This window comes from Hemibagrus wyckioides, unplaced genomic scaffold (assembly GCF_019097595.1).
Source record: "Hemibagrus wyckioides isolate EC202008001 unplaced genomic scaffold, SWU_Hwy_1.0 Contig1, whole genome shotgun sequence".
Lineage (NCBI taxonomy): Eukaryota > Metazoa > Chordata > Actinopteri > Siluriformes > Bagridae > Hemibagrus > Hemibagrus wyckioides.
Window position 1 is genome coordinate 490,257 of NW_026690769.1, and position 23,862 is coordinate 514,118.

Sequence of the window (23,862 nt, forward strand, 5' to 3'; positions counted from 1 at the left end):
CTCCACAGATGAGTATAAATTGATTTTGTAACATTTCAATTGTCACATTTTAAAATATCTCTCTTCTTTTTCCCCTTGACAGGTCTGCACAACGATCCCAGGACTTTAGGACCAGAATTGCACAGTCAGTTGTAGCCTGTGTAGCATTTTATCATTCTCACTAGAAATAATTGCTTTCTCGTTACATTTCCAGGTTTAGTGTTAATGAATTATCTGTGTTTGTCTTTCATCTAATTTCATTTCAACCATTATTAACCCTCCTCTCATCATCCTCCTATCCTAACTCTAATAAAGTATTTCATTTGCATCTATTACAGCCTCGGTCAGATCATTTCTATACATCAAGATATGTGTATATATATAAAATGTTGATTTTCAACTCAACTCAAATGCATGACATTAGGTTTAAACTTTAATTCATGATAAAGGCACATGGTTACTTTTTGTTTATTCAGTACACTGTTACTCTGAAATGTTCATATAAGTGAAGCAGAGACAACATTCTGCTTTATTGGTACAAACAATATCCTATAATTATATATCCTGTAATTTATTTTCCATTCATACATTTATTTATTCTTTCATGTGTTTATTATACCTGTGTGTATAAATGTATGTTACTTTACCAAATGTGAACTAAGATCCAGAACAAAATGTGAGCACTCCAGACCATAATTCCATTGTATAGTTACAAGAAGTTAAAATGGATGAATAAGGAAAGTGTTAGTCAAATTTGCTTTCCTTTTATTGATCATAATGAAATTCATCAAGATTGAGTGAAAATGAAATGAAAATGGAAATTGTGTATTAACATTTGTATTTTCAGTTAAATGGATGTACAATGTCTGCCAAATTTTAAATGGATCAGCAAAAATCCATTCACAGTTGCATTTCCCAGGTCTTAAGTGTTACGACCCTGACCTGTGGAAACAGTACTTACTCTTCCCTGCACCACCTTCCATTCACAAACCTGTGCTCCACCTCAGTCCTGCCTCCACATATGGCTTTCATGGAGGAGGTGAGAGGAAGAAGCCCTTTCTCTCCAAAAAAACATGGCAGCATCTTAACAAATTCGGGAACAATATTTTTTTGGACTGATGGTTAATCATTATTCATAGTTTCATGTTTGGTGAAGGTCAAACAGAGTTTATCACAACAAACACCTCATACCAAGTGTCATGTTGGTGGAGGGGTGAGGATTCGGTTGTTTTGCAGCCACAGGCTCTAGAAAACTTTTAATCATTTGGACATTGATGATCTCCACTTTATATTAGAATATTCTTGAGACAAATGTAAGACTATCTGTCCATGAGCTTATGTTGTGCTGAAACTGGGTCATATTAAAGGACAATAATCACAAGCACACCAGCAAATTTGTCTCTTTAAGGATGCTGAATCTGAGGACTTGTTTTTGTCTAGGTTAATGTCAGAAATACAGATAAAAAAGAAAAAGACGGGTTATTCTTGTGTTCTGATACGCTGAAATGCTGTAATGATTCCAAATGAATCTGTGAATTGAAACTGTGAACTATTCCCAGCGTGGTGAGCAATACTTTTGTTTTAAAATATATTGATGGTTCTTGATGTAAATAATGTATATGTCTATTTAAATTCAGCTCCTGCAGATGGCAGTACATGACATGAAAATACTCTAGAACTGAACCTGATTGGACCTGGACACAACAGAACCATGTGGAGTGTTAAAGTAGCCATGAACATTAAACCTGAACAAAGCTTCAGCACAGATACATGGTGTGTGGAGTGCAGTCCGACTGAAACACTTGAATTACTGCAGAATCTTGAGCTTAATACAAGATGCTTATGTATTTGTGCACATGCTCTCAAACACAGGTTTTCTGTGTTTCTGTTTTTTACCATGTTCATAGGTAAGCTTATATTTTATTTATCCCCATATATCATGTTTAAATGTTTTATAACTAGTAAAGAAATGTTTCCATGTGTGAGTGTTTTAGATTGTAAGCATGTACTGTATGTATACTGTATAATATAAAATGATAATATTCTGAAATAAATGTCCTCTTCAGGTGAGAGCACACAGGACAGCATTACTCCAACATCTTCTGCTGTCTATGGTAAAGAGGAGCAAGCAGTTACACTCTCCTGTGATTATAAATACACTGTTTCTATGAACAATCTACAGTGGTATCGACAATATTCCAATGCAGCACCAGAATTCCTCGTTCTGTTGACGGAATCGGGAGGGAATCAGACAGGTGATACTCCTCATCCTCATTTGTCTGCTAAAGTTCATAAGAGTCTGAAGCGTGTGGATTTGGAGATCTCGCCTGCTTCAGTATCAGACTCTGCACTGTACTACTGCGCCTTGCAGCCCACAGTGACAGGAAAGTCAACTTCACTGTCCAAAAACCTACAGAGACCTCAAACATGAAAGTGTTAAAGAATCACAATAAGAAGAAAAGACTGGAAGCTATGCATAACATCAGCATTCTGATTATTGATCCAATAGAAATATATGTATATAACCATATATGAATACTTTATTTGAATTGAATAGACAAAACATTCTAAGTGAATCCAAATACAGATAGAAAAGTTAGGTGTGTGTTTGAAGAAGCCACATGTTCACTCCCTCTGCAGTATTAAGTGCAGTTCTCATAAACAATAGTGGCAGGTTTGATGGTTTATTTACTTAATGACAGTGTAAAGATCACATGCTGGAATTTGATTCTGTTCTAGGAATAAAAATGTGGATATTGTAAACTCTTTTGATAAGCAGCTGATCTGATTTATTTTTATTTTATTTTATGTTTGTTTGTTTATTTTACTGAGCATGCTATTTAATGTGTTCATCATGTGTGTCTTTGCAGGGTGTTTAATATATTTTTGAGAATTACAGGATACCTGAAAGTATGTATAACTAAGAATAAGAATTGTGGAAAATAAAAACACAGTTTCCATCACACAATCCGGAAATAAATAAGCTCTACTGAAATAGTGCTCCATAATCAATTCTTGAGGTAGATGAGCTACAACAGCTAAAGACCACATCGGGTTTCATTCCTGTTCACCAAGAACAGAAATCTAAGACTACAGTAACAACCCTGTAAATGACATAATTTGGCCCAATGGCAAGAGCTGCTTACTTGGTTCACACTTAGCGTCTGGATTCCAAAAAGGTTCAAATCCCACAGGAGCCTCGCTTTATTGTTAACTTGACTTTGTGTAACCGAGTTCCTTTTACTCGGACCCCAGTCCATATGAGCAAGAAGGTCATACAGTTACAGAGTACAGTGAACCTTCATTGGTGCACATCAAGGTAACAGGGATGACCTGGCTCGTTGGTCTAGGGGTATGATTCTCGCTTAGGGTGCGAGAGGTCCCGGGTTCAAATCCCGGACGAGCCCTGGTTTTAAATGGAATAGAGTGGTTGGGATAAAACTAATGGAAACTTGCACTGCTGGCTTGGTTCTCGCTTGGAAGCTTGTTTCTCCAGAGGTCCAAGAAGGTTCAAATCCCACTGTAATTACCTCTGAAAATTAAAGCTCCAACCTGGAGCCTATCTCTGGAATATAGGGAGCGGGATGGAGAATGTCTCACTTTGTGGAGACATGAACCTCTGAAATATTAATATAATAGAGTACAGAAAGACCTCAGAATATTGTCATTTTACTAACACCATTCATCATGATCACTGTTATATTCATGTGTCTGTGGCTTTCATTAGGTAAGTTAACATTGACCTTTTCAGAAAGGAGGGTAAAAGGTAAAACCCTATGCCACCACGTCTGTCTGCTAAAGTTGATGATAAAACTAAACAAGTGGATCTGATCATCTCCTCTGCTGCTTTTAATGTTTGATAATATACAATTAGAAGGTAATTTATTCATAATCACACTCTCTGGTATCACCCAGATGAGGATGGGTTCACATTTGAGTCTTCCTCATATCGTCTCACAGAGTTTTTTCTTGCCGCTGTTGCCTCAGAGTTGCTCATTAGGGGTAAAGTTAATTTTCAACTTTGTAATTTCTATTCTGAATTTCTGTATTTCTGTAAAGCTGCATTGAGACAGTGTCTATTGTTAAAAGTGATATGAATGAAAATGAAGTGAACTGAATTTAATTACCTTTTGGGAACAGACACAGCAAATTTACTTATGAGAGATTGGATCCAGTTTCCTATGATTTTTGTCATAGGAAATTATCATAATTATTTATAAATGTACAAATAATTAAAAAAAAACACACAAACAGATAAAGGCTTATAGTATGGTATAGATGATGAATCTTAAAATACAACACAGCCATATTAATGACTCTACACTACAACTGCATCACTTCCTGGGTGTGTCCTTCTAGAGACGTGTAAAGTTCAGCACATACAGCACTTTTATACAGAATCCTCACAGAGCTGTGTTCAGAAATGGATCAACTATACAACTTACTGTACATAGTGAGATACATACCACTGATTCTCACTCTAGTTACAGGTCATTTTCAATCAGTTATTAATTATTACAATGATATTTAATCAGTTAAATAATTGCATTAATTAATAAGCATGTTTGTATTAATCTAGTAATTTCTTGATTCCTTAAGTCAATATTGGAATTACAAAAAAGACTTCACTGACATGTTTCTTTATATTTTTGTCACACCAGGTAGCTTTGCAGATAAAATTGAGCCAACAGATGCAAACATTGTCAGGAAAGAAGCAGAGACTGTTACTCTGAAATGTTCATATGAGGCAAGCAGTGAATACATTTATCTTTACTGGTACAAACAATATCCTAACAGCGCACCACAATATTTACTGTATAAAGGCGCAAGGTCAAATGCAGGTACTGGGAGCACTCCTGATGATCATCGACTAGAGTCGAAAACAAGCAGAGACTCTACTGAACTTACTATCAGAGGTCTAAAGCTCTCAGATTCTGCACTCTATCATTGTGCTCTTAGAGTAGCAGCACAGTGATACAGAGTCACTGAAAGGCTTTACAAAAACATCAACATGGTATATTAAGTTTCTAAAACCACAGAAGACGAAAGAGACTCACTTTACCAACTTATCAGTTAACCACAGATACAAACAACATTTGTGTAAACATTTGCAGCTGGAGCTAATAGCCTGAAAAGAAAATGAGGGATTAACACAACTATAAATAAAAAAATCTACATCTACATTAATTTATTAAATGTTTATTCTGCATGTTCATTTGAACAGATGTGAGTTTGATCATACAGATAAAAAAAAAAAAATAATAAAAAATTAGTGACAAGGTTTGATTGCACATAAGGGTAATGTCTATAATCTTAAACATAATTATTTGATGGAGGGATGATGACTCTTGCCTTTTGAGCTTGTCCTCTGTTTTCTTATTTGTACTGTGATTTAAACGTTCCAACTTAAGGTGGACTGCTGACACTAAATTTCCCCTAAGTCTGAATGAGTGTGTGAATGTGTCTGTGCATTTTGTCCTGCATTAGACTGCTGTATCATCCAGGGTGTATTCCTGCATCATCCCTAGTGTTGCTGGGAGAAGCTCCAGATTCACCTGCCCAGGACAAAGCATGAATGAATGAATGAAGGTGTGTATATATAATGTATATAGACAGTTGTGGAAGTGTGACCAGGATAAAGTAGGTACTAAAAATAAACTCTGATTGAATGACCATTCATTAGGTTGCAGCTGCAGCTTATGGATCTGGGGCTTGGTTTTACTGTAGTTTTAGCATACTAAGATTTGCTAATTGTCTAGTAGATGAGAAAGAGTTGCTGTGTGAGGTAAAGCAGAGTTGTCATGAATATGAATAAATATGATGTTTATTTCAAAAGATAAACACAAACTAACTAAACACTCAGGATAACAATGTTATTATGCCCACTTGGTTTTCTTCACTATTGCTGATATTGCTAAGTCCTTTAGTTTGCAAGTTACAAACCAAAAGAACAAGTATTTTAATTAAGTTGCTTAATAATAAATTGTTGTCAATAAATTCTAATAAATTGGTGTATTTATAGTAAAGGCTGTTGACAACAATTCATCCACCCAGAATACACTGTTTAATGTAATCACAATCATCTTTAAGTAACCAAACATAACTATAAAATAAATACATCAGTTTCTGATTGCCAGTGAAATGTAGTTAGAGTGAGAATGTTCTTTTAGCTGATTGTTTATAACAGACGTGTTCTTGAACATTAATGAGGAAAGGCTCAGGTGCACAGTTTATTCTCCTTTTGTTGGAGGAAATTGTTGGAGGAAAAGTTTCTGTTCCTCTGCAGCTCTTTTTCTCTATAGACAATATTCTGTTTGTGAGACCTGTATGATTGTAATTAACACCAGTGCAATCATAGCTCCAGTTTTGTTCTTTGGTCACTACACTTAATTAACCCTACTGAATAAAATCAGATGGAAAAATATTTGAAGTGAACTGGAACAGCGATTTAGTCCAGGGACTCTATGGAACTCTGTATGGGAAGGTTATACAAAGAAATGCAAAAAATACTAAATATATACATTATATAATATTAATTATAGTTCAGAAGTTTATTTATTAATGTCATTAATAAATAAATTACCTTCAATTACCTTAAAAACCAAGTCTTTCTTATTTCTCCACAAGATGGTGTAGTGAGTTATCTTATTGTGGGTCAGGTGCTAGGACTCTGCTCACATCCTCCAAAGATGTAGACTCTGTTATAAATACTTCTTTGCAGAATAATATGAAGTCTAATAAACATGCTTTATCACAACAAACAAATAAATGCCACAAGTCAAGACACTACTTATAAAATATAAAAACTAAAATATTTACTATTTTATATTTGTATAAAATTGAATAAATACAATAATAGAATAATTTCTTTGTTTACTATGTAAACAGTTTCAGTAGAGTTTCCCAAACAAGGCAGAATGTTTCAGTAAAGATCAACAATCTGTCAGTAACACTGGAGACACTGTCATGTGATGCTGGGGGGTGGAGCTTCGTGAACATTTATCATGTTAATATTTCAGAGTACAAAAAGAGTTCAGAAGCTTTTAGCTTTCATTCAGTTAAAATCATTCATCATGTTCACTGTTATATTCATGTGTCTGTGGCTTTCACTAGGTGAGTTAACATTGACCTTTTGTTAGTTTATATATTATGTGTTGTTTATTAATTCTGAGCTGTTAGAAATCATGATTTCTGTATGTAATTCTGGCTTGATTCTGGCATAAAGTTTTGAATTTTTCTTATTATTAAAATATGTGTTGATTTCGTGATTAATTAGTCCAAGGCAAAATATGAGTTTGACTTTTGCAGTTTAGGCTTTATTATGTAAAGTTTAAAAACATTATGTTCTCTTCTCTATGACATGTGACTCCATGGCAGATTCAATAAAGCCACTTTTCCCTCATAAAGGTGTAGATGAAGGTGATGATGTTACTCTGTCCTGCAGCTACAAAGACTTCAGTGATACTGTACAGAATCTGCAGTGGTACAGGCAATATCCAAAATCTAAACCTGAGTTCCTTCTTTATATTTATCACAATGGAGATCTAAGTCCCAACACTCCCCCAAGAATGTCTGTTAAAGTTCATGATGATAAACAAGTGGATCTGATCATCTCCTCTGCTGCTGTATCAGACTCTGCTCTATACTACTGTGCTTTATGATTACACTTTACACTTTATCTGTTGTAAATACAACTTGCACATACCTATCTATCTATCTATCTATCTATCTATCTATCTATCTATCTATCTATCTATCTATCTATCTATCTATCTATCTATCTATCTATCTATCTATCTATCTATCTATCTATCTATCTATCTATCTATCTATCTATCTATAGATGTTAAAGGACGCCAGCCTTCTAAGGAAGTCCAGGCGGCTCTGTCCTCTCCTGCACAGAGTGTCTGTGTTGGCAGGCCAGTCCATTTTATCATCCAGCTGTACTCCAAGGTATCTGTAGGGCTTGGCAAACTCCACACAGGCACCGTTGATGGTCACAGGCTCGGTTGAGGCCTGGGCCTCCTGAAGTCCATCACCATCTCCATGGTCTTTGTTGTGTTGAGGTGCAGATGGTTACAGTCACACCATGCAACGAAGTCCTGTATCAGTTTTCTGTCCTCCTCCTCCTCATAGCAAGGTTGGGGATTTTTCAGGGTGGATCTGGGACTTGGTTCCACAAGGTTTAAAGCTGTAGTTTTTTTTCATTCTAGGCTGTGCTAATGGTGTAGTAGATGAGTGAAATATTACATTTCAGTATGTAATAAATATGAATAAATATGAGTGGGCAGAGCTACATTTGGAGACATCTGAGACAGAAAATCAAATATTATTATGGTTAATGTAACTGTGTGAAGTGAAATATTGGAGCTGAAATTAATGAATGGATATGAGATTAAAGTGCAGACTTTCAGTTTACTCTCACTTTACTAAACACACTCTAAGTGAAAACCAATGCACTAGAGATGTTAGAAGATGGTGTAGTGAGTTATCTTATTGTGGGCCAAATACTAGAACCCTGCTCACATGCCCAAATATGTAGACTTCTGTGATTATACATAATTCTTTGCAAAATAATATAGACTCTATCTGTTGTTCAATCCTACATACATAGTGCTAGACCTATATGTAGAATTTACATACAATTTCATTAAAAATGTTTGTCTTATATTTGTAATATATTTGTCTCCAGCAAGGACAAGCACATTACAGCTGCATTGAATAAAATGGGCTCTGGACAGATTCTCTCATCATAGGATAAGAAACTTTACCCTTTCTTTATAAACACAGTTTCATGTTTAAATGACCAATCAGCAGATATGAGATCAAGTCAACTAGTTTTACACAGCGGTTTTATTAAGCAATGAGTTAAATGACAATAAAGAATAATAGATAACAGAATGAAAAGAGCCTGGTTTGTTCCTCACCAAATAAAATACCACCTCATGAAAATGTAATCCTATTTAATAAACATGCTTTCAAATACCTTATTGTCCAGACACCACTTATAAAATATAAACAATAATAAAATCAAATATTTACTCATTTTAATTATTAGTATTATTTTTTCCTGCTGTCAGTTTTTGTTTGTTTATTATGTAAAGAGTTTCAGCACAGTTTTCCAAACAAGGCTTAATGTAAAGCCAGGATGTTTCACTGTCATCAACACTGGAGACACTGTCATGTGATGCTGGGGGGTGGAGCTTCCTGAACATTTATCATGGTAATATATTAGAGTACAGAAAGAGCTTTTTCATTCAGCTAAAACCAGTCATCATGTTCACTGTTATATTCATGTGTCTGTGGCTTTCACTAGGTGAGTTAACACCTTTTGTTAGTTTAGATATTATGTATTGTTTATTAATTGTCTGGTGTTATAGAAAGCATGATTTCTGTGTGTAACTCTGGCTTGATTGTGTTAAACTTTATGTTCTCTTCTCTATGACAGGTGACTCCAGGGCAGATTCAATAAAGCCACTTTTCACCCATGAAGTTGTAGATGAAGGTGATGATGTTTCTCTGTCCTGTGAATATGAAACAAGTGCTATAGGATTCTCCCTGCACTGGTACAGACAATATCCAAAATCTAAACCTGAGTTCCTTCTTTATATTCACCAATATGGAGCTCTAAGTGCTAACATTCCCCCAAGAATGAATGCTACACTTAAAGATAAGAAAGTGGATCTGATCATCTCCTCTGCTGCTGTATCAGACTCTGCACTATATTACTGTGCTCTGGCGCCCACAGTGACAGGAAATCCAGCTGCACTGTACAAAAACATTGACACAGTTTTCTTTCTCTCTCAAAATGTATATTTTTAATTTAGTTTATATTACTGGTAAATGTTGTATTATTTAGAGACAGCTCATTTCTTGATGGGTTGCCAGTCTTTCACAGTGCATCATGCACACACATTCACACTCTCCTTCACTCTTAGGGGCAATTTCTAATTAAATTAGAAGTGCACTAAAGACAAGCTATGGCTCCACATATATAACATTGAACTATATATAGCATCTAGGATAATTCACTCAGACCAGTGATGAGGTAATGAGGAAATCTCCAGAACTAAGGAATGAGTTTGAGGCTTTGCAGGATATAAGAATTAGACCTCTCATGCTTTGTTGCTTCTGTTGGGATGGAGTATATCTGTGTAATTTAACACTGCAGTGTTTTGTCGATTCATTTTATATGTTGTGTGTACTTTAATCTGTTTGTGTTAAAGCATTACACAGGAAACCTGCACTTCACATAGAATTATCTCTTCAGATGGTATAACCACTACAGACCAATTCCTGGTATTTTTACACAAGTGACTAGAACTGCCTTATATATTAGTCCAGCATTTTTTTTTTCTCTTGTGCACAGTGTCCAGTTTGAGTTCAGTTCAATTCAATTCAGTTTTAACTCTGAACACTGTTACAAACCCAGAGACCACAGATATTAGGTATGCTCTTGTCATGTAATGTTTCTGAAACAACCAATACAGTTTAGTTATTGAGGTTTATCACTGTTTTCAACAACTCTTTAAAACAATAACATGCCCAAATACAAACTCAGCAACATTTAACATAGAAATACATTGGGAATTATAAATCCATCACACTACCCAGTGCTGTAAATGCAATTTTATATGATCTAATATAAAATTATTAATAGAGAACATGTGGATGACGTGGATGACCAGAAAAAAATGAACCATGTCAAGCATGTCATATAAACATACATACATATATAAATATGTATAGGGATGTAGTTTCTTTACAGTTTATATGATTCATTGTAACAAATGTTTATTCATCTATTCAGACAGTCATTATGCATGTACACACAACTGCATGTTACTTTGCTGCATTTAAGCTAAGACAATGTCCTGATAATATTTGACCTGATTATAATACTAGTACTCATGCTTTACTGACAACATATTTTCATCCACTAACATTTTTAAGCTGCAGTTGCAGGACAGTAAGCAGCTGCTTATATTGTTTATGAGGTAGAGAGGGTTTGTATGCACTTATCATGTATGTATACATGATTACACCTACATAACTATAACTGCTGTTGGTAGTGTCAGGAATCACTGGGACAGTTCCACTGGAGAGGTGCTGACAGGTGGATCAGCAGAGCCTGCTTTTCTGTTTGTTTTCCCTTGCACTTTGTGCCACACCCTTCCTATTGTTCTGTCTTCCCACCTTGTCACTGTCAAATGTTACTTATCCACCCTGTTATACCAGCTGTTATTAATATCAATAAATCTATATTAACATGACGTACTAATTTCTATTTGAATGTTTTTAAGTGATTCATATTGTATGTGTATATTCATGTGTAAACAAGATTCAGACAAATACATCTGAAATGCATTTAAATACAAATAGTTTAATAAGAGAAGCTCTGAAGAAGCATACTACAGAATATATGAGCAAAGAATTGTGTTTAATAGAGAAAATGTATTCAGTCATAGATTTATTAACTGCTGTTTATATTCTTATTGTATTATCTGACTGCAAATGAAAGACAAAAGAACAATAATTCCTGACTGTAGTTATTCAGCTGTAGTGGAATAATGTTGTATTGTGATGGTGACAGTTCACTGATACTGTGTGAAGTGGTGATCTGTATACAGTTACAGCACAACAGCATCACTTCCTGGGTGTGTCCTTCTAGAGACGTGTAAAGTTCAGCACATACAGCACTATTATACAGAATCCTCACAGAGCTGTGTTCAGAAATGGATCAACTATACAACTTACTGTACATAGTGAGATACATACCACTGATTCTCACTCTAGTTACAGGTAATTTTCATCAGTTTATCAATTAATTAATGGAATTAACTAATATTCATAGAATTAATTCATTTATTTTTAATGTCAGTGTTTTTGGTGTTACACAAAAAAAGATTTTTAGAATGTTTCGATATTTGTATTATGTCTTTATTAATAATTGTTCAATACAACAGGCAGTTCTGCTGATAAAATTTGGCGAAGGACAAAGATGTCAACATTGTGGGGAAGGAAACAGACACTGTTACTCTGAGATGTTCATATGAATCAAGCAGTGATAGCATTTGGCTTTACTGGTACAGACAATATCCTAACAGCACACCACAGTTTTTACTGTATAAAGGTGCAAAGTCAGCAAGTTCAGCTCAGCACAACCCCTCTGGCTCTCGATTCAATGCAGAAACATCCCCAGACTCTACTGAACTCACTATCAAACATCTGCAGATCTCAGATTCTGCACTCTATCACTGTGCTCTTACAGTAGTAGCACAGTGATACAGAGTCACTGAGAGACTGTACAAAAACCTATGAAATAATTCATTTGAAGTTCAACGTTTAATATCAAAGATACTTCCTTGAGCAACTTATCAGTTAACCACAGACACAAAAGACATTTGTGGTAACATATGCAGCTGAAGAAAGAGAATAAAATAAAGAGACACTGTGTCACTTGTTGCTGGTGTGTACTGTTTAAAATTTAATTCATTGTACTTTGCTGCAGTTTTTCCCCATGATTAATTCGAATGAATTTTCATTCATGTATATGTACAAACACAAATTAGGATTTGTCATGTATTCTAAGAGGCACAATATTGTACAACTTGTTTGGGGATTCACAACATTCAGAAGTGTCTAATTTAAGAGGTGTAGTATAATCTAGGGAAGGAGAATAATATTTTCAAAGGTGTCCCAAAGTAACATTGTCAACCTTGCAGAAAATATCCCAATGGCATTTTCCCCATTGTTCTCTTAAAGGTTTTGTGGTGGACAGGGAGTCAGGGAATCAAACCTGAGGTAAATTTTATGCAGTGTGCTTGATGATGATGATACTTATGTATTTTGATTTAAAAAGCACTTGTCTGGTGCCTCCATTGTCTTGGACTTCCAAATGTCATCAAAATGCAGACAAAAGCCATAAATATCATTAAAATAAGTTCAGGTGCTCTAACTGGCAGACTGTTACAGATTTGCAGTTGCAGGTCACCATGTCAACATGACAGATGAAGAATATCAATATTGTATTTATACTACACACTTATACTGATCAATGCGTACTGTATCAGTGGCCGAGCAGAAGATACTGAATCAGAAGCAGTAGGTACTGATAAAGTCATTGAAAAGTAAGGAACAGGTGTGCAGCGGTGGGGCAGTAGGGTGCATACAACGTTAACAAAAAAACATGGGAACATAATTAAACCCTGCCAGACCGCCCTCTGGTGTCCTGGCAGGGAACTGTCCAGCAGTCCATGACAGTAAATGCAGTCAGTCTGCCTAAAGATTTCTAAAACCTGGTTAGTTATGCTGCATTTCTCATTCTATAAATGTCACACTTTGATCAGTTTAATTATGTCTGTGATGGACCTGTATTGCCAGAGAGAAGAGCTTACACACTCTGTACAGATGGCAGTAGATAAAGTTTTAAAATGTTTTACTGACCTAAACAGAAGACAGGAAATTTTGCCAACAGAACATAATTCCCAGGCTACAACACAAACATGTTAATATGACTAATTATGTATTTACATGTGTATCATTACATAACTGAATTCCACAATGGGTTCATTCATTAATCTTCCTAATCAGAGTCACTGTGGCTCCAGAATCTATCATGGACACACTAGGCATAAGGAGGGAATACACCAGTGGTGGGCTGTCAGTGCCAGCAAGGCCTTCTCTGCTGGCCTAAACAGCAGTGATCTGAATCACTGACTTGCATTTTAATATATTTAATATATTTTTCCATGAAAGTGTACTAAATTATTCCCAATTGTCTATTCTCTACATTTCATAGCTTTTCTCTTGGTTGCGCTGCTTCCAGTAGTGTATATTTATGATAAGAGTATTTATCCAGTCATATTTCAGTCACTGGCTGACATCATGTGTTGCCAGGGTGAAAGAAATCTGCCTTAAGGCCTTCAGAATCAATAGTGCAGGCGCCCATAGCTTAAAATAAATGGCAATGGAATTGTTAAATTAACCAATCAGATTTCGAGTTGGTGTCACTGGGGCCATCTATCAGGCATACAATTACGTCAGCAATTTCCCGTCCTTTAATTGGATAATCAGAGAATATATACTTTGCTATTTAAAGGTTGATTAGTATCTATTGCCGTGGCGTCATAATGATGGTATAGAGGTGGATTAATTCAGGAAGGACACCAGTGAAGGCCTAGGTGTGAAATGCACAGCCCACCACTGGAATATACCATATCACAGGTGTGGAAAAAGTACTGAGATTGTACATGTACATGAAGCTTTGCACATTGTCACTATTTGTGTAAGTATTTTCATCTCTACTGAAACCAGTGCTACTTAATGAAAAGAAATTAATTTATATTTAGTTAATGTTGATTGTTTGCATGAAATGAACCAAGGTCCTGCCACTTAATATTGGCTTCCTTTCATTCCTTTCTGTTCTTTGGGCACATCCCCAAGAACACTGCTTGTTGATGTCTCCTTTCCAACAAAATGGAGTTAGTGAAATTATTACAATAGTCATCAACTGAAAAGTTTAGCATGAGCCCATAGAACAGGAAGATGTACATTTGCAGGGTACAATGAAATTGCATCAGTGCACAAGTTCCCTGTCCAGGGCAATCTGGCTCATTGGTCTAGAGTTATGATTCTCACTTTGGGTGTGAGAGATCCCAGATGAGCCCTTCCTATATTGTTAAAATGTTACATGGAATAGCCTGAGTGGGACAAAACTAATGGAAACTTGGAGTGCCGGCTGCTTGGTTCTCATTTGGAAGCTTGTTTATCGAGAGGTCCCAGGAGGTGCAAATCCCATGGTGTATTTCACCAAATAACCTCTGAAAATCAAAGCTCCAACCGTGAGCCTATCCCAGGAATGCTGGGAGTAGGGTGGGTCCTTGGATTGAAGCCTCTTATAGGACACCATGCATGAACCGGGGCCTTTTCGTGTTAGGCGAACGTGATAACCACTACACTACAGAAACTACAAAGAAGCTATTCGGGCTCTCATCTTCAAAATAAATCAATTAAACCAAAAAAGAAAACAAAAAAAAGACAATATCAAGACTTTTGTTCGCCAGTGCAAATGAGCAGAAAACGTGAAAACAGTCACGCTACAGAAACTATGTGGGAGTGGGGCCGGATCTCAGTTTCAGCTTGTTCCCAAGGCACGGGTGCTACAGAGCGCAAAACTCGAGTCTAATTCGACGCAAAGCACAAGCCCCTGACCGCCAAAGGATGTTTCTGCCCGGTTTCGAACCGGGGACCTTTCGCGTGTGAGGCGAACGTGATAACCACTACACTACAGAAACAGAAGCGAAGGAAAGTGTTTCCTTTTGGCGGGGGAACCGCAAAGTAAGTAAATAAATAAATAATCGATCAACGCAAAGGCTTAAGCGTTCCTTCAACCGAGTAATGAGCGTGCGGCCTCAGGCGTTGGTGGTATAGTGGTGAGCATAGCTGCCTTCCAAGCAGTTGACCCGGGTTCGATTCCCGGCCAACGCACTACATTTAAGCCGCATGTTTGAGCGTGGCAAATGTACGAGGGCCGCCCTTGAAAAGGCAAACGGAACAGGAAAGTCCGCCAGCTGCGTTTAGCAGGCTTTGGCAAGAGTGTGACGAAGGCTTCTCTGCTTGTGAGAGGTCTTTCCACAAGTGATTTCCACTTGTGTTCTAAGTGGTTGCTTGCTGCCTGAGGCCAAAAAAAAACAGCCCTACTTGTTGCTCGACTCAAACAAGCAAACACTTGTTCATGCACTAAAGCCCATTTGAAGCTAGGCACCACATAGTGGAGAAACTGCTCTAGTCACCTTCAGGGTCCTGATTAGGACAAGTGGGCTCTTACTGGAGCAAAGCTCAAGGCTTGTTTCTGCCCGGTCTCGAAAGTCAAAACGGAACGGCAAAGTCCACCAGTTGCATTTGACAGGCTTTGGCCAGAGTTCTTTGGTGAGAGCTCTTTCCGATTTCCAATTGCGGTGTAAGTGATGGCTTGCGGCCTGCAGCTAAAGCCCCTAACCGCTGCTTGATTTGAAGTAGACACTTGTTCATTTTCTATGCACTAAAGCGCATTTCAAACTAGGCATCACATTGTGGAGAAACTGCTCCAGTCACCTTCAGGGTGCCGATTAGGATGAGTGGACACATACTGAAGCAAAGCTCAAAAGCCTTGGGTTGTTTCTGCCTGGTTTCGAACCGGGGGCCTTTCGTGTGTTAGGCGAACGTGAAAATATACAGAAGCAGCTCGGGCTCTCATCTTCAAAATAAATCAATTATTACAGCTGGCATTATTGATATTAGAGAAATACGCTGACCAGCTGCTGTTCAGAGCAGTTCTGTATCTAAGCAGGTGTTCAGTGTAATCTATAGAGTGTACAGATTTGCTGGGTTTCCTTTATAATTGCTAAAATGGTCACTCTGACATCTCTTGGTGGGGACATGTTTTTTAAAATGGCAAGGTTATAGCTAGGTAGAACCTAGGGAAAGTTTTGTAGACTCAAGAATATAAATAGCATAAATAGAGGAAAAGAAAGATATGTTTCTTGATGAACACAAGATGGCGAACTTGGTTATCTTATGGTCTGACAAGTACAAGAGCACCTTCTGTAATATAGGCTCTGCCTGTTCTTCTATCATTCATACTGCACAAATATTTAACCCTTGCCATTGTTAATCTCAGGAGCTAAACTAATTTCAGACATATAAAACAACTGTTCACTTTAGACTAAAGTGTTTTTTCTGATTCAACATTAAAGTCCATGGAGAAAAAAGGGGGATTTGTTCATCTCCTCTGCAACTGTATCAGACTCTGCACTATGCTACTCTGCTCTAACTCTAACCCACAGTGACAGGAAATCCAGCTGCACTGTACAAAAATTTTGACAGTTCTGTTATATTGAAAGTTTTACTGAATTGAAGATACATGTTTTAAGGTTTTTCTTCTTGATAAATAACCTGAACAGGCTGTGCTGGTTCAGCACCATCAATGTTTTGGATAGCAGAGGAGCACATGGCTGCGGTGTGGAGCGAGTGAAGCATGGCAAAGCTGTTGGAGACCGAAGAAGACATCCCTAAGCCATTGCACTCGTCACTGCTCCACCGTACCTGGACCCCTTTCAGCCCCTTTCAGCCATCAACCAAGGCTGTGTAACCATGTTTTCCCTATTTTGCTCCTTTTTCTATTTTCACTGAATTTTGTACTCAAAGATTCTTTTTTTCCCTATGTGCACCAAATAAATACACTGTGAATTTTAACCTTCGCTGTCTCATGTATGTCTGTTAAGCCCTCACTGCCTGAGTAGTGTGGGAGATAATTTTGTAAATGAGGATATATGTATGCGGTGTGTGTTTGATGTAGTGTGAAATAATCGGGGGACAGCAGGAGTGAGTTCTCAGGTAAGGTTTACTCGTTAGGTCGTTTGAGCTTAAGAACAATATAAGGTTTAACACGGCATGTTGGCCTGTCACGGGCCTTGCACACAGGCTGCAAGGGCTTTGAAGAACAAATAGTTGTATGAATGATGTCAGTCTGGCAGGCCTTCTCTGCGGTACCAGGCTTTCCAAACTTGGACCAATCAATGGCAGAGATGCACCCTAGATTAATATGGTCAATCTTCGCTCCGCTGGTACCTGGAGTGGCAGTGATCTCATCATGAAGTAAACGCAGCGCGTGCTGGATGGCAATGGTGGTACCAGGCGAAATATCTAGAGTACATACGTAGAAGACAGTGGATAAATCAGAAAAGCCGTGAAGTGTAGAGTGTAATAAAAGAAAGGGTGTTGGCCCCTGAAGGACTGAGAACTTACCCATGCTGTCTCCTGAAGAAGAATGAGGTGTTGGCAAGAGTGAGGCCGAAGACAATCCCACTGGTGGGGGCGGAAACGCCCAATTTGTTAATATAATGATGTAGGGAAGTTTTAATTATAATGGTATTTGAAAAGTTGTAAATTCAAAGATAATGGTGTAAAAAAGAGTCTAAAAGGTCTAAAAAAGAAAGATGGGTGGGATTGTCTAGGCAAAGAACCAGTGACGTGTTGCATTGGGAAGATAAGGGAAATGTATATAAAGGCTGTAGTTGGAGTTCCCCGAAGAGAGGTTGTTGGGACGTTCATGCGTGAGCATCTCAATTCTTGTGTCAGCGCTGATTACAAAATAAAATCTCTTATCTGCATTCATCTGCATTCTAGTCTGCTTGATTGGCTTATTTAGTTTTGAGGCCTTACTAACTATGAGTCTCACTTAGACTGAGCTGTCGGGTCAGTGTGGAGCTGGAGTCAGATTTTAGTAGTGAGTACAGTAGAATTTTTATTCCACAGTAGCTACAACCTGTATTCTCTAATAAGTTAAAGTCATAAAGTTTCTTCCTCATGTCATCTCAAAGGTTTCCTCCATGTAACTGTTTCCTTTCGGTTACTCATGATTGATTTAAATCTACAATTGCAAAGTATTTCATTAAATTAAAGTTTCTGACTCTGTTCACGTTCATTACATTAAAGTATCTATAATTATGTTATGAACCTGTTTACCCAAATAAGTAGCTAAAAAAATTTAACAACCATGAAACCAGGACAACAGAGAAACTAGTTTCACCAAGAAAAGATAACATGGGACATGCCAAAGAAATGAACAAGTGGGCCAGAAATAAAACCAGATTAGTGACCAAAAAACACATTTCCTCTTGAATCCGTTCATTTATCAGCATCTACATACTATATTCTGATTGTACACATGGATATATCGCCAACATACTGCATAATCTATTGAAAGACATACTGCAAAGAAATATACATTTTTAAGTGCTTATATATTTTTTTCACATTTTGTACTGTTACAACCTGGACCTGAAATGAACTTAACTGGGATTACACAGTATATCATGATTATATATATAATACTGTATATTAAATCATGTTTGTTGACTTATTTTGCCACCTATTGGGATAATAGAGATAAGATAGTGTTTTTCCCCCTGAATGTTTTCATTCAATTACTTTCAGAAATGATCATGATTTATAACAAAATTCATTTTTGTGGGCCATATTAGCCAATATCAAGCTATGAACATGGACTTCGAGCAGTGACAGACTGTAAAATTACATCCAAATTCTAACAGCAACATACTGTTTTTCCAAACAGTACGATACAGTAACATACTTGTAAAATCTTAAGCAGGTTACCATAGAATTTAACAGTAATATACAGTATTTTCTTTTTGTGGTATAGACCAGTCAAACACATGCACTGTAAAAAGTAATTGTTGAATCTACTCAAGAAAAACTTGTAAATTTAACTGACTTTAGAAAATTTGTTGATTTAAATTGATTAGACTGTGTAGTGTGAACTAAACTTAAGAGTACTTAAGAGTATTTATTTATTTATTTATAGGTTCTGGGTATTTTTCCCCTTTGCGCTATAAAATAACCTGGAAACCAGTAAGATTTAAGCTTATTGCCAATCAGCTGCTGCTACATCACAATCCACCATATTTGTATGAACAGAGCTTGATATATTTACTGGCCTTTGGTTAAGTTTCAGCATAGGACGAAACAATTACTATTACAATTATTATTACTATCACAATTAGAATTACTCTTCTAATTTCTTAAACACGCTTTTGTCTCATGCATGCGCAATGTGACAGAACACAGGTGTTTGGAGAAGACATTGACGAAGAAGAACTCAAAGAACAGCACGTTTTAGGGATGTAGTAGAATGACTAGGTATGCTCACAATGATCTGTTTATAAACATCAGTGTCTCTTACAACTTAAATACAATTTTATTTGCTAGTTGTGTGGAAAGAGGAAAAGACATAAAAAGGCACACTGAAGTAGTTTTATGTCAAATGCGACCAGTGCTACGTTGCAAAAATCGACTTTTACTGAACACTTGTTTTATTACATTTCTAAGCTATTTTAATCGGTTGTAAGTTCATGGTTTATCATTAATGATATGTAAAAACCTGTGCGGCCTTTATGAACATTCTTTCTAGAACGTTTGATCCGCACGTGTGGTTCACATGGAAATGAACAACATGATGCCTGAATTAAGATAGCTTAATTAACAAGCATGTACCATATTTTGTGTTTTTTATTTAGTGTATGCTTATTTTGGGGACTTAAATTCATGCAGTGGAAGTGTAGGTTTTGCTTGTTTTCGTGTGAAAAGTGGGCTCAGCTGTTGAAACACTACAGAATAAAACATGGAAGCTACACTAGAAGTACTCCAATTCCATGTCTCTACACAGATTGTCTGTGCTCATTCAAATCATTTAATGCAATAAGTGTACACTTAACAAAACATCATTCACATCAGGCACATGGTAGCCTATCCAGTCCATGTGATAACATCCCTTTGATATTTCACTGCCCACTTTGCAGTTTTGAGGAGCCCTGCACAGAGTCTATTTTTTTTCTCATTTGCGGCAGCATCTCAAAAATCATAGAACTGTGCAGTTTCCCTACAACAATTGCAATTTTGAGAGCAATATCTACTCTACATTTAATTCCCATAAATGTAGAGAGCATGGAGCATTTGATCAGAGGCAGTTAAAATCTGACGTTCTCTTGTATGTTGCTACACACAGTGTAGATAATGTGCAACAAGAACAGCCCTTGAGCGCTGATCCTGTAGATGAACTTTTGGAGATAAATGATATAGAGATTGAAAACTTTGATGAATTGCGTCCTCAGTTGGAGCCTCACTCTTTCTCAAATTATAGCCTCACTCTCTCAAAATGCAGGTGATTTTGCATGTTTCTGATTTGGCTGCACAGGAAATAATTCAACATATAAATCAAATTTTACTTCTTTCATCTTGACAATGACCAAAGATGGTGAGCCTCTTTCCACAATAAGCAGAGGAGCATCATATTTTCAGAGTGAATTTCTGATTGCCATGCCAGTTGAATACAAGCTTGATTCAGAGTCAGTCTCTTATGTGCCAGTTCTGCAAATGTTGCAGAAAATGCTAAACTGGGCTGACATTCTATATAGGGTTCTTTGCAATGATCGATTAGTTAATGAATTTAAGACTTACAGAGATGGCACTCAAGATTCAAGATTCAAGAAGCTTTATTGTCATTTCAACCACATATAGCTGACGCAGTACATAGTGAAATGAAATAACGTTTCAACAGGACCTGGTGCTACAGAAACATACAACATAAAGATCAAACACAAAAAAAACACAGAGCTAGGACAGAAGTTTGTCTTAGCCACATAAAGTGCACAGTGTGCAGCTAGGTGCAAACAGATCGAAGACAAGACAGTGCAAAAATAATAAATACAAACAAAAGGCAACACAAAAACACAGGACACTTAGTGCCGAAAAGAAAGAAAAGAACATGTGTAATGGAATATAAGTGAAATAAAATAAGATAAAAAGAAATTATGTAAAAAATATTGTGCAAAATAAATTCAACAGCAGCAGTTGAGGTAGTGCAAATAGAAATAAACATAAGTATAACTATAGCAGCGTATGACAGGTAGTGGTAGTGCCACAAGTAATGAACAATTTAAATTATGTGTGTGTGTATGTGTGTGTGTGAGTGTATCCATCCAGGTGAGAGAGAGAGAGAGAGTGTGTGTGTGTGTGTATGTGTGTGAGACAGACAGAGAGTTTTGTACAGTTCAGTCTTGAGTGTGTGTGTGTGTTTATGTGTGTGTGTGAGAGAGAGTTGTTCTACAGTTCAGTCCTGGGTGTTGAGGAGGCTGATGGCTTGAGGAAAGAAACTGTTCAACAGTCTGGTTGTGAGGGCCCGAATGCTCCGGTACCTCTTTCCAGATGGCAGGAGGGTGAAGAGTGTGTGTGAGGGGTGTGTGGGGTCATCCACAATGCAGTTAGCTTTGCAGATGCAGCGTGTGGTGTAAATGTCCGTGATAGAGGGGAGAGAGATTCCGATGATCTTCTCAGCTGTCCTTACTATCCGCTGAAGGGTCTTGCGATCCGAGATGGTGCAGTTCCCAAACCAGGCAGTGATGCAGCTGCTCAGGACGCTCTCGATGGTCCCTCTGTAGAACACAGTCAGGATGAGGGGAGGGAGATGGGCTTAACTCAGCCTCCTCAGGAAGTAGAGGCGCTGCTGGGCTTTCTTGGTGATGGAGCTGGTGTTGAGTGACCAGGTGAAGTTCTCTGCCAGATGAACACCAAGGAATTTGGTGCTCTTGACGATCTCCACCGAGGATCCATCGATGAACAGCGAAGAATGGTCACTCTGTGCTCTCCTGAAGTCAACCACCATCTCTTTAGTCTTGTCAACGTTCAGGGAGAGGTTATTGGCTCTGCACCAGGCTGTTAGATGTTGCACCTCCTCTCTGTAAGCAGACTCATTGCTCTTACTGATGAGACCCACCACAGTTGTGTCATCGGCGAACTTGACAGTGTGGTTGGATCTGTGCATTGCTGCACAGTCGTGAGTCAGCAGAGTGAACAGCAGTGGACTGAGCACACAGCCCTGAGGAGCTCCAGTGCTCAGTGTGGTGGTGCTGGAGATGCTGTTCCTGATCCGGACAGACTGAGGTCTCCCAGTCAGGAAATCCAGGATCCAGTTGCAGAGAGAGGTGTTCAGGCCCAGCAGGCTCAGCTTCTCAATCAGCCACTGAGGGATGATTGTGTTGAATGCTGAACTGAAATTTATGAACAGCATTCGAACGTAGGAGTCTTTACAGTCCAGGTGTGTGAGGGCAAGATGGAGGGTTGTGGTGATGGTGTCATCCGTGGAGCGGTTAGGACGATACGCAAACTGCAAGGGGTCCAGTGAGGGTGGTAGCTGTGACTTGATGTGCCTCAGGACGAGCCTCTCGAAGCATTTCATCACAATTGGTGTGAGTGCGACGGGATGATAGTCATTGAGGCAGGAAACCGTAGACTTCTTAGGCACAGGGACGATGGTCGTTGTCTTGAGGCACATTGGGATGATGGAGCTGCTCAGCAAGATGTTGAAGATGTCAGTGAAGACATATGCCAGCTGCTCCTCACACTCCCTCAGCACTCTGCCAGGAATGTTGTCTGGTCCAGCAGACTTCCGTGGGTTAACTCTGCATAGAGTTCTCTTCACATCAGCTGTGGTGAGACAGAGCACCTGGTCGTTTGGAGGAGGGATGGTCTTCCTCGCTGTTGTGTTGTTCTGTGCCTCAAACCGAGCGTAGAAGTCGTTCAGCGCATCTGGAAGGGAGTCGTCACTGTCACAGGCAGGTGGTGATGTTCTGTAGTTGGTGATCGCCTGGATGCCCTGCCACATGTGCCGGGAGTCTCCGCTGTTCTGGAAGTGGCCATGGATTCTCTCAGTATCAAGAAAATGACTTTTTCAACACTGAGACCTTCAGGATTGTCCTAGGTCTTTATTTTGATGAATTTGAGCTTGCCAATCCCCTTGGCACTTCTCAAAAGAAACATAAAATATTTGCTCTCTATTGGGTTCTAGCCAACCTTTCCTCAAAAGATCTTTCATCACTTCAGTCAATTCAGCTAGCATTTTTATGCAGAGCTAGTGCAATTTAACATCATGGTTACAAAGACATCTTGCACCCACTTGTTAGGGACCTTGAAACTCTTGAAAAGCATGGTGTATATATTGAACAGTTAGGAGACTGTTTGAAAGGAAGTTTGCTTTTTGTTTCATCTGATAATCTGGGTGCACATTCTTTTGCAGGACTACAGGAGAGTTTCAGTGTTGAGCACCCATGTCGGTTCTGCTTTGCAAAGAGGAGTGAAATCCAGGAGAAGGAGGTCTGGTCGGGAACATGGTGTGAAAGGTGGCTGTGTGTTAAGTGAAAGGTTGGAACATTTTCACACAGTTGGTGGTTTTCCACCTGACATAATGCACAACCTTATGGAGGGTGTCATCCCTATTGAAATGTCCTTGTGCATTAATGATTTGGTATCAAGGAAATTAATATCTCT

The 23,862-nt window shown here is 38.0% G+C and overlaps 3 non-coding genes across 3 annotated transcripts; 2 read left to right on the forward strand and 1 right to left on the reverse strand.

Annotated features, from left to right (window-relative positions):
• Positions 1-3,314: 3,314 nt before the first annotated feature.
• Positions 3,315-3,386, forward strand: trnap-agg (transfer RNA proline (anticodon AGG)). Its single transcript has one exon. It is a non-coding gene; the product is annotated as a tRNA-Pro (tRNA).
• An 11,816-nt stretch (positions 3,387-15,202) lies between these two features.
• Positions 15,203-15,275, reverse strand: trnav-cac (transfer RNA valine (anticodon CAC)). Its single transcript has one exon. It is a non-coding gene; the product is annotated as a tRNA-Val (tRNA).
• A 121-nt stretch (positions 15,276-15,396) lies between these two features.
• On the forward strand, positions 15,397-15,468 carry trnag-ucc (transfer RNA glycine (anticodon UCC)). Its single transcript has one exon. It is a non-coding gene; the product is annotated as a tRNA-Gly (tRNA).
• Positions 15,469-23,862: the final 8,394 nt, after the last annotated feature.